General features: G+C 37.3%; 1 protein-coding gene across 1 annotated transcript in view; it reads right to left on the bottom strand.

The window, feature by feature from the left end:
- The window catches only part of LOC128706526 (neuronal acetylcholine receptor subunit alpha-7-like), a 1,070,503-nt gene that overhangs the window by 525,976 nt on the left and 532,041 nt on the right, over positions 1 to 12,486 (bottom strand). The gene's annotated exons all lie outside the window — the stretch shown is intronic.

Genomic DNA, 12,486 nt, shown 5'->3' with positions numbered 1-12,486 from the left:
TATTAATTGTAAATGGATCTAATTTATATAAACCAAAGGAAATGTTCATATTATTGTCAAAACTGCTTTTTATGAAATAAGACTCAATTATATTCCTGTCGACAATGGACTTGCTTGATACAACTTTCTCAACTTTTTGAAAATCAATTGGATGGTTAAAATCTCTCACATAAATAAATAGAGCATTGGAATCTTGTCCAGTTCTAATGCTATATTTATGTTGTTTTAATCTTAGTTCGAGATTTTTACCAGTTTGACAGTAATAAACTTTATCGCAAATTTTACAAGGAATCTTATAGACACATCCGTAAGCATTTTGAGGGGAATTCTTTATCAAAAGTTTTTTTACTGTATCAAGATTTTTAAATACAACTTTGATATTAAAAGTCTTAAGAAGAGAAGGCATATGAACCAAGTTTTCATGGTAAGGGAGAACCAACATATTTTTAGTTGAATAAGGCTGGTTGTCCCTTTTTGGATTGTAAAAAGTATTTCTAGCAATTTTAAAAGATTTATCAGTTACGTTTCTTTGGTATTTCAAATCATTACCTATTTCATAAATTTTGGATATTTCCTCATCTATGGACTCTGGACTACAAATACGTAAAGCTCTCAAAAACAATGATGAGAAAACAGACAGTTAACTCTATCTTGATGTGACGAATGACAGTGTACATAGGAACAGTTACTTGTAGGTTTTCTGTAAATTTTAAATTTGAATTAATTATTACCCTTAATAATTAACACATCTAGAAAAGGCAATGAGTTATTTTCTTCAGACTCAACAGTAAAGTTTATAGAATGGCCTAAGCTATTTAATTTGCCAAGGAAATGGTGTATATCTACATTCTTGGGCATAAGACACAAAATATCATCAACATATCTGAACCATTTAGCTCTATTAGGGAGGATTGTGTTAAGTAGCCTTGTTTCAAAAAAATCCATGTATAGGTTACTAAGAACAGGTGAAAGAGGATTTCCCATTGCCATACCAAACTTCTGAGTGTAAAACTTATCATTAAATACAAATTTTGCATCAACAATGCAAAGTTTAATAAGTTTAATGATAGTAGGAACTGGCAATGGTAAATAATAATTAACGAGTTCTTCAGAAACTTAATAAATCATCAACAGGAACTTTCGTAAACAAGTAAGTAACATCAAAACTAACCATGTTAAAATCATTTAAGACAGGCAAGGAGCTTAATTTATCAACTAAATCTAAGTTTTTTTATCATTAAAGTTAGAAATTTTGCCAACAATAGGGCTCAAAATGTCAACAAGCTATTTGGATAATTTATATGAAACTGATCCTATGGAGCTAATAATTGGTCTGACTGGATTCCCTGGTTTGTGTGTTTTTATTAGTCCATACATGTAAGGTAAAGATGGATTAGTGGAAGTAAATTGTTTGATTAATTCATCTTTGCCTTTCAGTAGAAGTTTTATTGTTTTATTGAAATTGCTGTTAACGGTTTCTAGTGGATTTTTTCTAAGTTTTAAATAAGTTTCAGTATCATCTAAGAGATTATTTATTTTTTCTTTGTAATCATTTTCTTTCATAATTACTATTGCATTTATTTTATCCGCTTTACTAAGGCGCAAATTTTTATTGCTATTAAGTGTATCATAAGCAGAGAGTTTGCATAAATGGGGAGAAATCAGAATGGGGGCACGTCACAAGCAGTGTTCCTCAGGGGTCATTGTTGGGCCCGTTTTGTTCACAATTTACATGAACGACAAAGATGAGGGAATAAATAGCGATATAAGCAAATTTGCTGATGACACCAAAATAGGCCGTTCAATTCATTCTAATGAAGACACTAGAGCACTCCAGGATGATTTGAATAGACTGATGCAATGGTCGGAGAAGTGGCAGATGCAGTTTAATATTGACAAATGCAAAGTTCTAAATGTTGGATAGGTAAATAACCATGCCACATATAAACTAAATAATGTAGATCTTAATACTACTGATTGCGAAAAGGATTTAGGAGTTCTGGTTAGCAGTAATCTAAAACCAAGACAACAGTGCATTAGTGTTCGCAATAAAGCTAACAGAATTCTTGGCTTCATATCTAGAAGTATAAATAATAGAAGTCCTCAGGTTATTCTTCAACTCTATATATCCTTTTCAGGCCTCATTTAGACTGCTGCTCAGTTCTTGTCACCGTATTACAGAATGGATATAAATGCTCTGGAAAACGTACAGAGTAGGATGACAAAGATGATCCCATGTATCAGAAATCTTCCATATGAGGATAGACCGAGGGCCCTGAATCTGCACTTTCTCGAAAGGCGTAGAATTAGGGGGGCATATGAGGTGTATAAATGGAAAACAGGAATAAATAAAGGGGATGTAAATAGCGTGCTGAAAATTTCCAGCAAAGACAGGACTCGCAGCAATGGTTTGAAGTTGGAAAAATTCAGATTCAGGAAGGATATAGGAAAGCACTGGTTTGGTAATAGAGTTGTGGATGAGTGGAACAAACTCCCGAGTACAGTTATTCAGGCTAAAATGTTGTGTAGTTTTAAAAATAAGTTAGATAAATACATGAGTGGGTGTGGGTGTGTGTGAGTTGGACCTGACTAGCTTGTACTGCTGGGTCTGGTGCCGTGCTCCTTCCTTGAGTGGAGGTGACCTGACTGGGTGGGTCATTGGGCTAATCCGGGGGGAAGCCACTAGGCTAATCCAGGGGGGTGTGTCATTGGGCTAATCCGAGGGGGGACATGGACCTGCTCCGCATGGGTCAGTAGGCCTGTTGCAGTGTTCCTTCTTTCTTTTGTTCTTATGTTCTTATAAGACTTAAAGAATCTTTGAGGGCAATTGGGAATGTTTTGATTTAACATAGAGCTATATACCATTCCCTTATTAATATTAATTTCATCAGTGGATAAATCAGAAAATTTTTCAAAGTTACGAAAGGCTTTTGCAATTTCAACATTATTAATTTTTTTTGAAGTTGCAAAACTTAGGCCAAAACCTAGAGCAGCAGTTATACTTTTATCTAATATTTCATCTGATAAGTTAATTACAAAATTGTTATTAGCATACTTTGTCCAATCACTATTTTCAATTAAAATGTCTAATTTTCTTTGTAGTTTGTTTTTGTGTTCATTACAAATTCTTCTGAGTTTATTATAGCAATGATCCAACATACTGTATTTCCATTCTGATGGAATGGCCTGATTAAAAGAGTATTTTTTTGTTTCTCAATATTTTGAATGCTTCCTTCTCCTGTATTTTAGTTATTTCAATATGTTTCTGAAGAACAATTCTCATAAAATCATCAAAAGGACGATCTCTCATGTCAAGGGGTCTATTGGGTAAAAGAGACTTGGGCAGAACTTGTGATATGGGATGTGATAGTGAGGTGTGGTCTAGACCCTTTATATGCATTACTTTTATTGTTCCTTGATAATGTGAGTAGTCACGAAAGCGCTTGGAATTGCTCTATTCTTTCACAGTGGTTGTTTTGCATATTCTGAAATCACCTGTTTACTGTGATCTTATTGCATATATATCATTAACAACACTGCGACTAGCCAAGGAGTCGAACCCACGTCGATTTGGCCCGCCTCATGGTGAGCAAAAGTCACATGACGCTCTAAATCACAGGACCACAAATTCCTACAAGAACCAAGCACACAGCAGAGCTAGGTGTTTTACCTTGATCCGAGGACATACGATGGTGTGGGTGCCTCTGAGCTAATTTCATTCTACTCCCCGTTTGGTGTACTAGCCTCCACGAGCAGTATTCTTATTATTGTAACTACGAACGAGTGGTATTTAATCAATTACTGCATTGCGACTAGCGAAGGACTCAAACCCATGTCGTTTTGGCCCACCTCATGGCTCACCATGAGGTGGGCCAAACACACAAGTCGAATCACACAAGCTTATCTCTTGTGCGTGTTTCTCTGTTTTTTTTTTTTTTTTTGAAACTCTAATATACAAAGATTTTATCTCTACGAATAAAATAAAACATTAAAAAAGTTAAATTTTGAGCTTCCCACATCAGTAAGACATCTTAATTTAAGGATGCCGAAAAGTGCATCAAGAAAATTTATAAAACGAAATCAGTACATGACTAATTTTCACCGACGCTTGACACAAACGCGACTTACACCCATACCACACTTATATTTTACCACCCGACCCACAACTATATACTACCAGACACGTCTGATCCATAGCTGTCTACTTCCCGACCCACGCATGACAGCAAAAAAAAACTCAGCTCGCTCTTTCTTTGTGTTCTATATTTACACATTGGTTCACTCTCCTATAGCGCTTCCTACTTATCCTTGGCTCATTCTTCAGCTTAATTCACCCTCCATTTACTAAGTTCCCTATGAAGTGTGAGTTATAGGTTGTGTCATGAAAGCTTTCTTGAAATTCTCAGAGTTAATAGCTATGATTTAATATGTAAAGTTTGCTATGTGCATCCAAATGCTTCAGATGGGATGGAAGCAAGTGCGAGGTGATAGGACTTAGGAGAAAAGTTGCTACTCTTAAAGGCGCCATTGTATAAATCTACGAGGTCTTTGACCGTACGTTAGGGAGGAATTTAGAACTTAAAGAGATGCTGATAAACTCTGAGGTACACCTTAGACGAAGACTTGCAGTTACAAAGATAAACTTGCAAAGTTTCATGTAAAAAGCACTTAAAAACAGATTTACTACAAAAAAAAAAATGTAATAATGTACTGGGAGACTCGATCCTTACGTAACCGGATGTAAAGTTTTACCCAAGAAATAGACGGAAAGAGATGAGGGTGTGCAATCCAGGTGCAACTAAGACCCGTGTGCAGGAGGCACTGTGTTGCTTCCGGATAGGAGTCTACCGTCTACTAGAATTAGTGAGGCGAGACACGGACTGTAGGGTTCTGGGTTTATCCGCAATGTTGCTGTATACTGTAGGACATCACAAAGACTGTAGTAATTACTTCACACAAAAAGAGACTTACAAAACAAAGCAGCTGTCAAATATGAATGGCTGCCAAGACTGTCATTATAAAAGAAGTATAGCAATAGATAAATCGCGAAAGTAATTTCAGTTCTCTGATAACTGAGGAAACAAAGTGATGCAGAGCAAGCGTTTATTGTAGACAACATACCACGTAGTATTGAGCTTCATAAGTTCTTTGAAAACAATCAATCTTGAGCAAAATGTCTGAAAGAATAGTTTGCCTGCATCACGTGCTTTTGTTGTAGTTAGTTACAAAGGTTATTGAATTTTGGGATGATTTAGTATACAATGGACGGAATTTATCTTCGAAGAGCAGCATTCTAAAGGAGCTAATGAGAAGTTTGGGCATTTGGCATTGTGTATCATACAAAGAAAGACAATAAGCTGAAGAAATAAAACTCGGTCATAATTAATTCATAGAGAAATCAATCGTTTTGCAGAAATGGCTGTCTTGTTCTTGTGTCTTGTGGTTTTTTTGCTGAGAGAAGTGAATGTAACTAAAATCGCGGATATTTTATATGCTCTACAAATTTGTCTAAAGAAATTAATTTATACAAATTATTTTAGAATTAGAGAGTGAACAAGTTACGAAACAAGCAGCAATCCTTTGAAACAAATTATACCGTGTTAAACAGGGAATTGAAACTAAAGAATAAATATATATCATAAAAAAGGACAGTCGACGGAATTGCAAAAATCTAGATATTCTGGATATTCATTGTCAAGAGTTGTGGAAGTTCTACCCCCCTTCTGCTAATCGTCGCAGGGTTACTAATAACTAGAAACTGCATTTAGAAATGTTGGTAAACATTAATAAAATGGAAAGGATGAATATATAAATCTGTAGGCAAAAAATATCTGTGTGTAGGGAAGGAGGCAGTGGGTTACTAGTTTGTAGCTTCGAGAGTTGAGGTATGTTCCGGGTGTCTCCAATTCAGTGTTTAATCAGTCATTAAAAATTGTAATAAGCTTCCAGTAGTTGTAGCATTTACGCACTCCTCTTACATCATATTCCATTGATCTACCTTGTGTGTGGGGTATCAGTGCAATTATTATTATTATTATTATTATTATTATTATTATTATTATTATTATTATTGTCATTATTATTATTATTATTAATATTACATTAAAACAAGAATTAAAGCTAAATATTTAATAGAGCGTAGTTAATGTGGCGATGGAGGCGTTCGTTCCATGTAAAAATACATGAAAGTGCTGGCACGCCTCATATATTGCCTTTTAAAAACTCGGAGGCAGTTAATTACGGATTTTTTATGAACTACGGGATTACTGAGTAGAAAAAAAGTTCGAATTACTTCAATATATTATGTAACCATTGAGGAGTTCTCGCACACGTTCAGTCACACCATAGTTGACCTGGGTCTTTAAGTCACAGCTCCGGGTTAGTAAACCAGCGACCTCTTGATCATAGTCTTATGACTAAGCAGGAATTCTTTAATTATGACGATGTTCCATCTACACGAGTGTTTAACAAATACTTGACAGAACCTTTTGTAGGTGAAACGTCGTAGTACCGAAAGGTTTCTTTTGTTACTTTTAAGAAACACTTTTGGTCTGAGAGTTATGCTCCGGTCAAGAGTCTCTTGAGACAAACACATACTGGGAACTGAAAGAAATAATTATTCACTTCTTTTATTTGGACTTTGAAGCATGCTTATAGGGTATTCCGGGGATCAACGTCCCCACGGCCCGGTCCACAACCAGGCCTCCCAGTGGATCAGGGCCTGATCAACCAGATTGTTACTTCTTGCTGCACATAGTCCAACATATGAACCACAGCCTGGCTTATCAGGCACCGGCTTTAAGTATCTGTCCAGCTCCTTCCTCAAGGCAGCCAGGGGTCTATTAGTAATTCCTTTATGCCTAGTTCGAGGCAACATGTTGAATAGTCTTGGGCCCCGGACACTTAATATGTTTTCTCTTAGTGTACCAATGGTGCTCCTGCTTTTCATTTGGGGTATTTTGCTTTCGTAGTGAGTAATTTATGTGTATAGATTAGGGACCATTCCATCTATGATTTTCCAAGTGTAGATTAATTATATCTGTGGAAAATAATGTATTTTCCGAAAAATCCAGTGTGTATTTTTTATGAAAATTAGTGTAATACATTGTATTTAACAAAAATTAATTTGTAAATGAAAAAGAGACTCGAGAGGGAAGCTCTGCGCCTGTGCTGGGGGGCAGGAGGAGTCGCCATTGTTTTTTTGAATGTGGTACAAGCACGCTAATGTAATGTGCTTAATTTTCGTCGCTCTAGTGGCTATATTGGGCTTAAAACCTCTCAAATAGGAGCCGAAATTGTTGGATGTGCAGTCCTGCATAATTTGAATATTAAAGAGATGGACAGGACAGCTCCAGGAACCTCAGATAAGCTATTTAAATTATGTTTGTAATTCTGGCCAGTATTATCATCATAAATTTGGTTAGAGGGGGGGTTCTGTACATGACACACAGTAATCTCCAGACTAACTGGTGAGTGTTATGATTATAAATTCTCCTGTTATATAAATGTGTATATGTAATCATTTATTAATTTTAATATACAGTCCACAAATTTATATTAAATTTACCAGAATTCCTGGTGATGTACATTTCACTTGCAATTAATATAGGTCTAGAGTAACTTGTGGAGAGATAAATTATGGTAGGTATTGAAGGGGGACATTTTTTGCGACCTAGGTGTCCTAAATTCCTACTTGTCTCTGTAACTTTGATAAATAATAATTATCTTTGTTACCATTTACTGGCATGTATCTAATGAGATACATCCAGGTAAATGTAATTTTCCACAATATCTCTCGCCTGCGTTCCAGCGAATACAACTCAAGTGCTTTCATGTGCTCCCAGTAGTTAAGATGCTTGACGGAACTTAAATGTGCAGTAAAGGTTCTCTGTACACTCTTTAGATCTGCAATTTTACCTGCTTTGAATGGTGATATTAATGTACATTAATATTCCAGCCTACAGAGAACAAGTGATTTAAAAAGGATCAGTGTGATGGCATCTCTTGTTTCGAACATTCTAATTATCCACTCCATCATTCCTTCGTAGATGTGATAATAGCAGCACTGTTGTGATCCTTGAAAGTGAGATCCTCAGACATTATCACTCCCAGGTCCCTCGCATTACTTTTCCTCTCTATTGTATGATTAGAGTTCGTCGTATACTCAGTTCTAATTGTTATCTTCTCCAGTTTCCCCTGTGTATTTAGAATTTGTCTTCAATGAACATCATATTGTTTTCCGTTGCCCATTAGAAAACTTGGTTTATATCTTTTTGGAGTTAACCGTGTCCTCAGTGGATAATAGTCTCATGCAGATCTTGGTATTGTTTGCAAAGGATGACACGGTGCTATGGATTACATCTCTGTCTATGTCTAATATGAATATCAGGAACATGATGGGGGCGAGTACTGTGACTTGTGCAACAGAGCTTTTAATAGTGAAAAGAATGGGATAATATGGTTATGGCAGGTAAATGATTGGTTTCACTGTGAAAACTTTTATCATTCTTGCATTAAACAAAGTAATTTGGTCCCAGTCATTAGACTGAAAGTAAACAGGGAACAAAATGGTGCAGTTCTTCTCATTAACATTCTCCCTAGAACCAAAACCTACCTAAATTAGCAAAGATTTGAAAAAACTAAAGAAAACATTGTCTCACACTATCACTTGGACTACATATTAGTATCTCGTGGTGTCTGGCTGACATATTTAGCGATGTTTCTCCACAGCTTAGGAAATTTCATTGTTTTAATCAGTTGCTGAGTTGAAAAATGAAGGAAATATTAATTGATTTATAAATTCATATATTGACAGCACCAAAATATTAGGTCCCTTATTACTCTTATTAATAGGGTAAATAGGTATTCCTATAAATATTTCTGTTCGTAGAATACTACTACTACTACTAATAAAAATAATAATAGCAATAATAATAATAATAATAATAATAATAATAATAATAATAATAAGTAATAATAATAATAATAATAATAATAATAATAATAATAATAATAATGATAATAATAACAATAATAATAATAATAATAATAATAATAATAATGATAATAATAACAATAATAATAATAATAATAATAATAATAATAATAATAATAATAATACAATATAGAAATAATAATAATGTTCCTATTATTATTACTATCATTATTATTATTATCATAAAAACAATAAATATATTAGAATAACTAAATTAATGTGAATTTTGCACATAACAAATTTCTCGTGAATTATGCTAGAGGTTTAGATATCAAAGTCAACACTACTGGAGATATTGCTAATGCTATTTAAGGAGTATCACAAGAATAGAGAGGAGAGGCAAGGGAATACGTGAAGCTTGCAACACGAGATGAAGAATGCATTAAGGACGGCATCAAATTTCAAAATGCATTAGTAGGATTGACACATGGCCGAGCAAAACATGACCAGATAATATTCTGGATACGAATACAGATGATTTGCTGGATGGATACATATTCACACACACACACACACACACACACACACACACACACACACACACACACACACACACACACACACACACACTCACACACATAAAAATGTGTGTGTGTGTGTGTGTGTGTGTGTACTCAGCTAGTTGAGGCTGCAGGGGTCGAGGCTAGTCTCCCGACCCCTCCTCTTCACTGGTCGCTACTAGGTCACTCTCCCTGAACCGTGAACTTTATCATACCTCTGCTTAAAGCTATGTATGGATCCTGCCTCCACTACATCGCTTCCCAAACTATTCCACTTCCTGACTAATCTGTGTCTGAAGAAATACTTCCTAACATCCCTGTGATTCATCTGTGTCTTCAACTTCCAACTGTGTCCCCTTGTGGCTGTGTCCCATCTCTCGAACATCCTGTCTTTGTCCACCTTGTCAATTCCTCTCAGTATTTTGGATGTCGTTATCATGTCCCCCCTATCTCTCCTGTCCTCCAGTGTCGTCAGGTTGATTTCCCTTAACCTCTCCTCGTAGGACATACCTCTTAGCTCTGGAACTAGTCTTGTTGCAAACTTTTGCACTTTCTCTAGTTCCAAATTGGTGTTTGGCTAGGTATGGGTTCCAAACTGGTGCCGCATACTCCAATATGGGCCTAACGTACAGGGTGTACAGGGTCCTGAACGATTCTTTATTAAGATGTTGGAATGCTGTTCTGAGGTTTGCCAGGTGCCCATATGCTGCAGCAGTTATTTGGTTGACGTGCGCTTCAGGAGATGTGCCTGGTGTTATACTCACCCCAAGATCTTTTTCCTTGAGTGAGGTTTGTAGTCTCTGGCCCCCTAGACTGTACTCCGTCTGCGGTCTTCTTTGCCCTTCCCCAATCTTCATGACTTTGCACTTGGTGGGGTTGAACTCCAGGAGCCAATTGCTGGACCAGGTCTGCAGCCTGTCCAGATCCCTTTGTGGCTCTGCTTAATCTTCGATCGAATGAATTCTTCTCATCAACTTCACGTCATCTGCAAACAGGGACACTTCGGAGTCTATTACTTCCGTCGTGTCGTCCACAAATACCAGAAACAGCACTGGTCCTAGGACTGACCCCTGTGGGACCTCGCTGGTCACAGGTGCCCACTCTGACACCTCGCCACTTACCATGACTCGCTGCTGTCTTCCTGACAAGTATTCCCTGATCCATTGTAGTGCTTTCCCTGTTATCTCTGCTTGGTCCTCCAGTTTTTGCACTAATCTCTTGTGTGGAACTGTGTCAAACGCCTTATTGCAGTCCAAAAAAATGCAATCCACCCACCCCTCTCTCTCTTGTCTTACTGCTGTCACCATGTCATAGAACTCCAGTAGGTTTGTGACACAGGATTTCCCGTCCCTGAAACCATGTTGGCTGCTGTTGATGAGATCATTCCTTTCTAGATTTTCCACCACTCTTCTCCTGATAATCTTCTCCATGATTTTGCATACTATACATGTCAGTGACACTGGTCTGTAGTTTAGTGCTTCATGTCTGTCTCCTCTTTTAAAGATTGGGACTACATTTGCTGTCTTCCATGCCTCAGGCAATCTCCCTGTTTCGATAGATGTATTGAATATTGTTGTTAGGGGTACACATGGCACCTCTGCTCCCTCTCTCAGGACCCATGGAGAGATGTTATCCGGCCCCATTGCCTTTGAGGTATCTAGCTCACTCAGAAGCCTCTTCACTTCTTCCTCGGTTGTGTGTACTGTGTCCAGCACTTGGTGGAGTGCCCCACCTCTCCGTCTTTCTGGAGTCCTTTCTGTCTCCTCTGTGAACACTTCTTTAAATCTCTTGTTGAGTTCCTCACATACTTCACGGTCATTTCTTGTTGTCTTTTCTCCTTCCTTCCTTCCTTAGCATGATTACCTGGTCCTTGACTGTTGTTTTCCTCCTGATGAGGCTTTATAACAGCTTCGGGTCAGATTTGGCTTTCGCTGCTATGTCGTTTTCATATTGTCGTTGGGCCTCCCTTCTTATCTGTTCGTAATCATTTCTGGATCTACGGCTGCTCTCCTCATTCTCCTTATTCTTATGTGTGTGTGTGTGTGTGTGTTCGCGCGTGCAGATGTTGCAAATGTATGGAATAGGAGGTAGGTTATTGAAAGCAGGGTATTTACGAGGATAGTGAAGCTCAGGTTTGAGTATGTAGGCAAGAGGGAGATTATTTCCCACACAAAGTATATTTTAGACAGGGATGTGTGATGTCACCATGGTTGTATATTTATATATTTATACATGGAGTTTTAAGAGAAGTGAATGCTCTTGTGTTGGGAAGAGGTGAGGGGTTAAAAAACTAAAGAATCTAACACATTGTTGCTCTTTGCTGATGACACTGTGCTTTTGGAAGATTCTGAGGAGAAGTTGCAGAGCTTGGTTGATGAGTTTGGTAGGATATGTCAAAGATAAAATTGAAAGTGAATATTTCAAAGAGTAAGGTGAAGAGGATAAGAAAAAGAATTAGGAAATGAAATATGGGATATCAGATCAGAAGGAGAGAGTATAAAGGATGTGAATGTATTCAGATATTTAGGAGTGGACGTTTCATCAGATGGGTTTATGAAAGATGAGGTGAATCATAGGATTGCTGATGGGAAAAAGGTGAGTGGTGCACTGGGGAGTCTGTGGGGGATTGCATGAGAGTATAGTTATAGCAACGTTTGTATATGGCTGTGAAGCATGGGTGGTGAAGGAGAAAGCTGGAGGCAGCGGAGATGTCATGTTTGAGGACAATTTGTGTGTGAATATGATGCAGAGAATCCGTAACTATTATCCATAACTATTATCCAGTGGGCTGAGGAGGGGTTGCTGAGGTGGTTCGGACATGTACAGAGGATGGAATGAAATAGAATGACTTTGAGAGTGTATAAATCTGTAGTGGAGGGAAGGTGTGGTAGGGGGTAGGCCTAGGAAAGATTGGAGGGAGGGAGTAAAGGAAGTTTTGTGGGGCAGAAGCTTCGACTTCCAGCAAGCATGTGTGAGAGTGTTAAATAGGAG

Source organism: Cherax quadricarinatus, chromosome 2 (genome assembly GCF_038502225.1).
Source record: "Cherax quadricarinatus isolate ZL_2023a chromosome 2, ASM3850222v1, whole genome shotgun sequence".
NCBI lineage: Eukaryota > Metazoa > Arthropoda > Malacostraca > Decapoda > Parastacidae > Cherax > Cherax quadricarinatus.
This window is presented reverse-complemented; position numbering and strand designations above follow the sequence as displayed.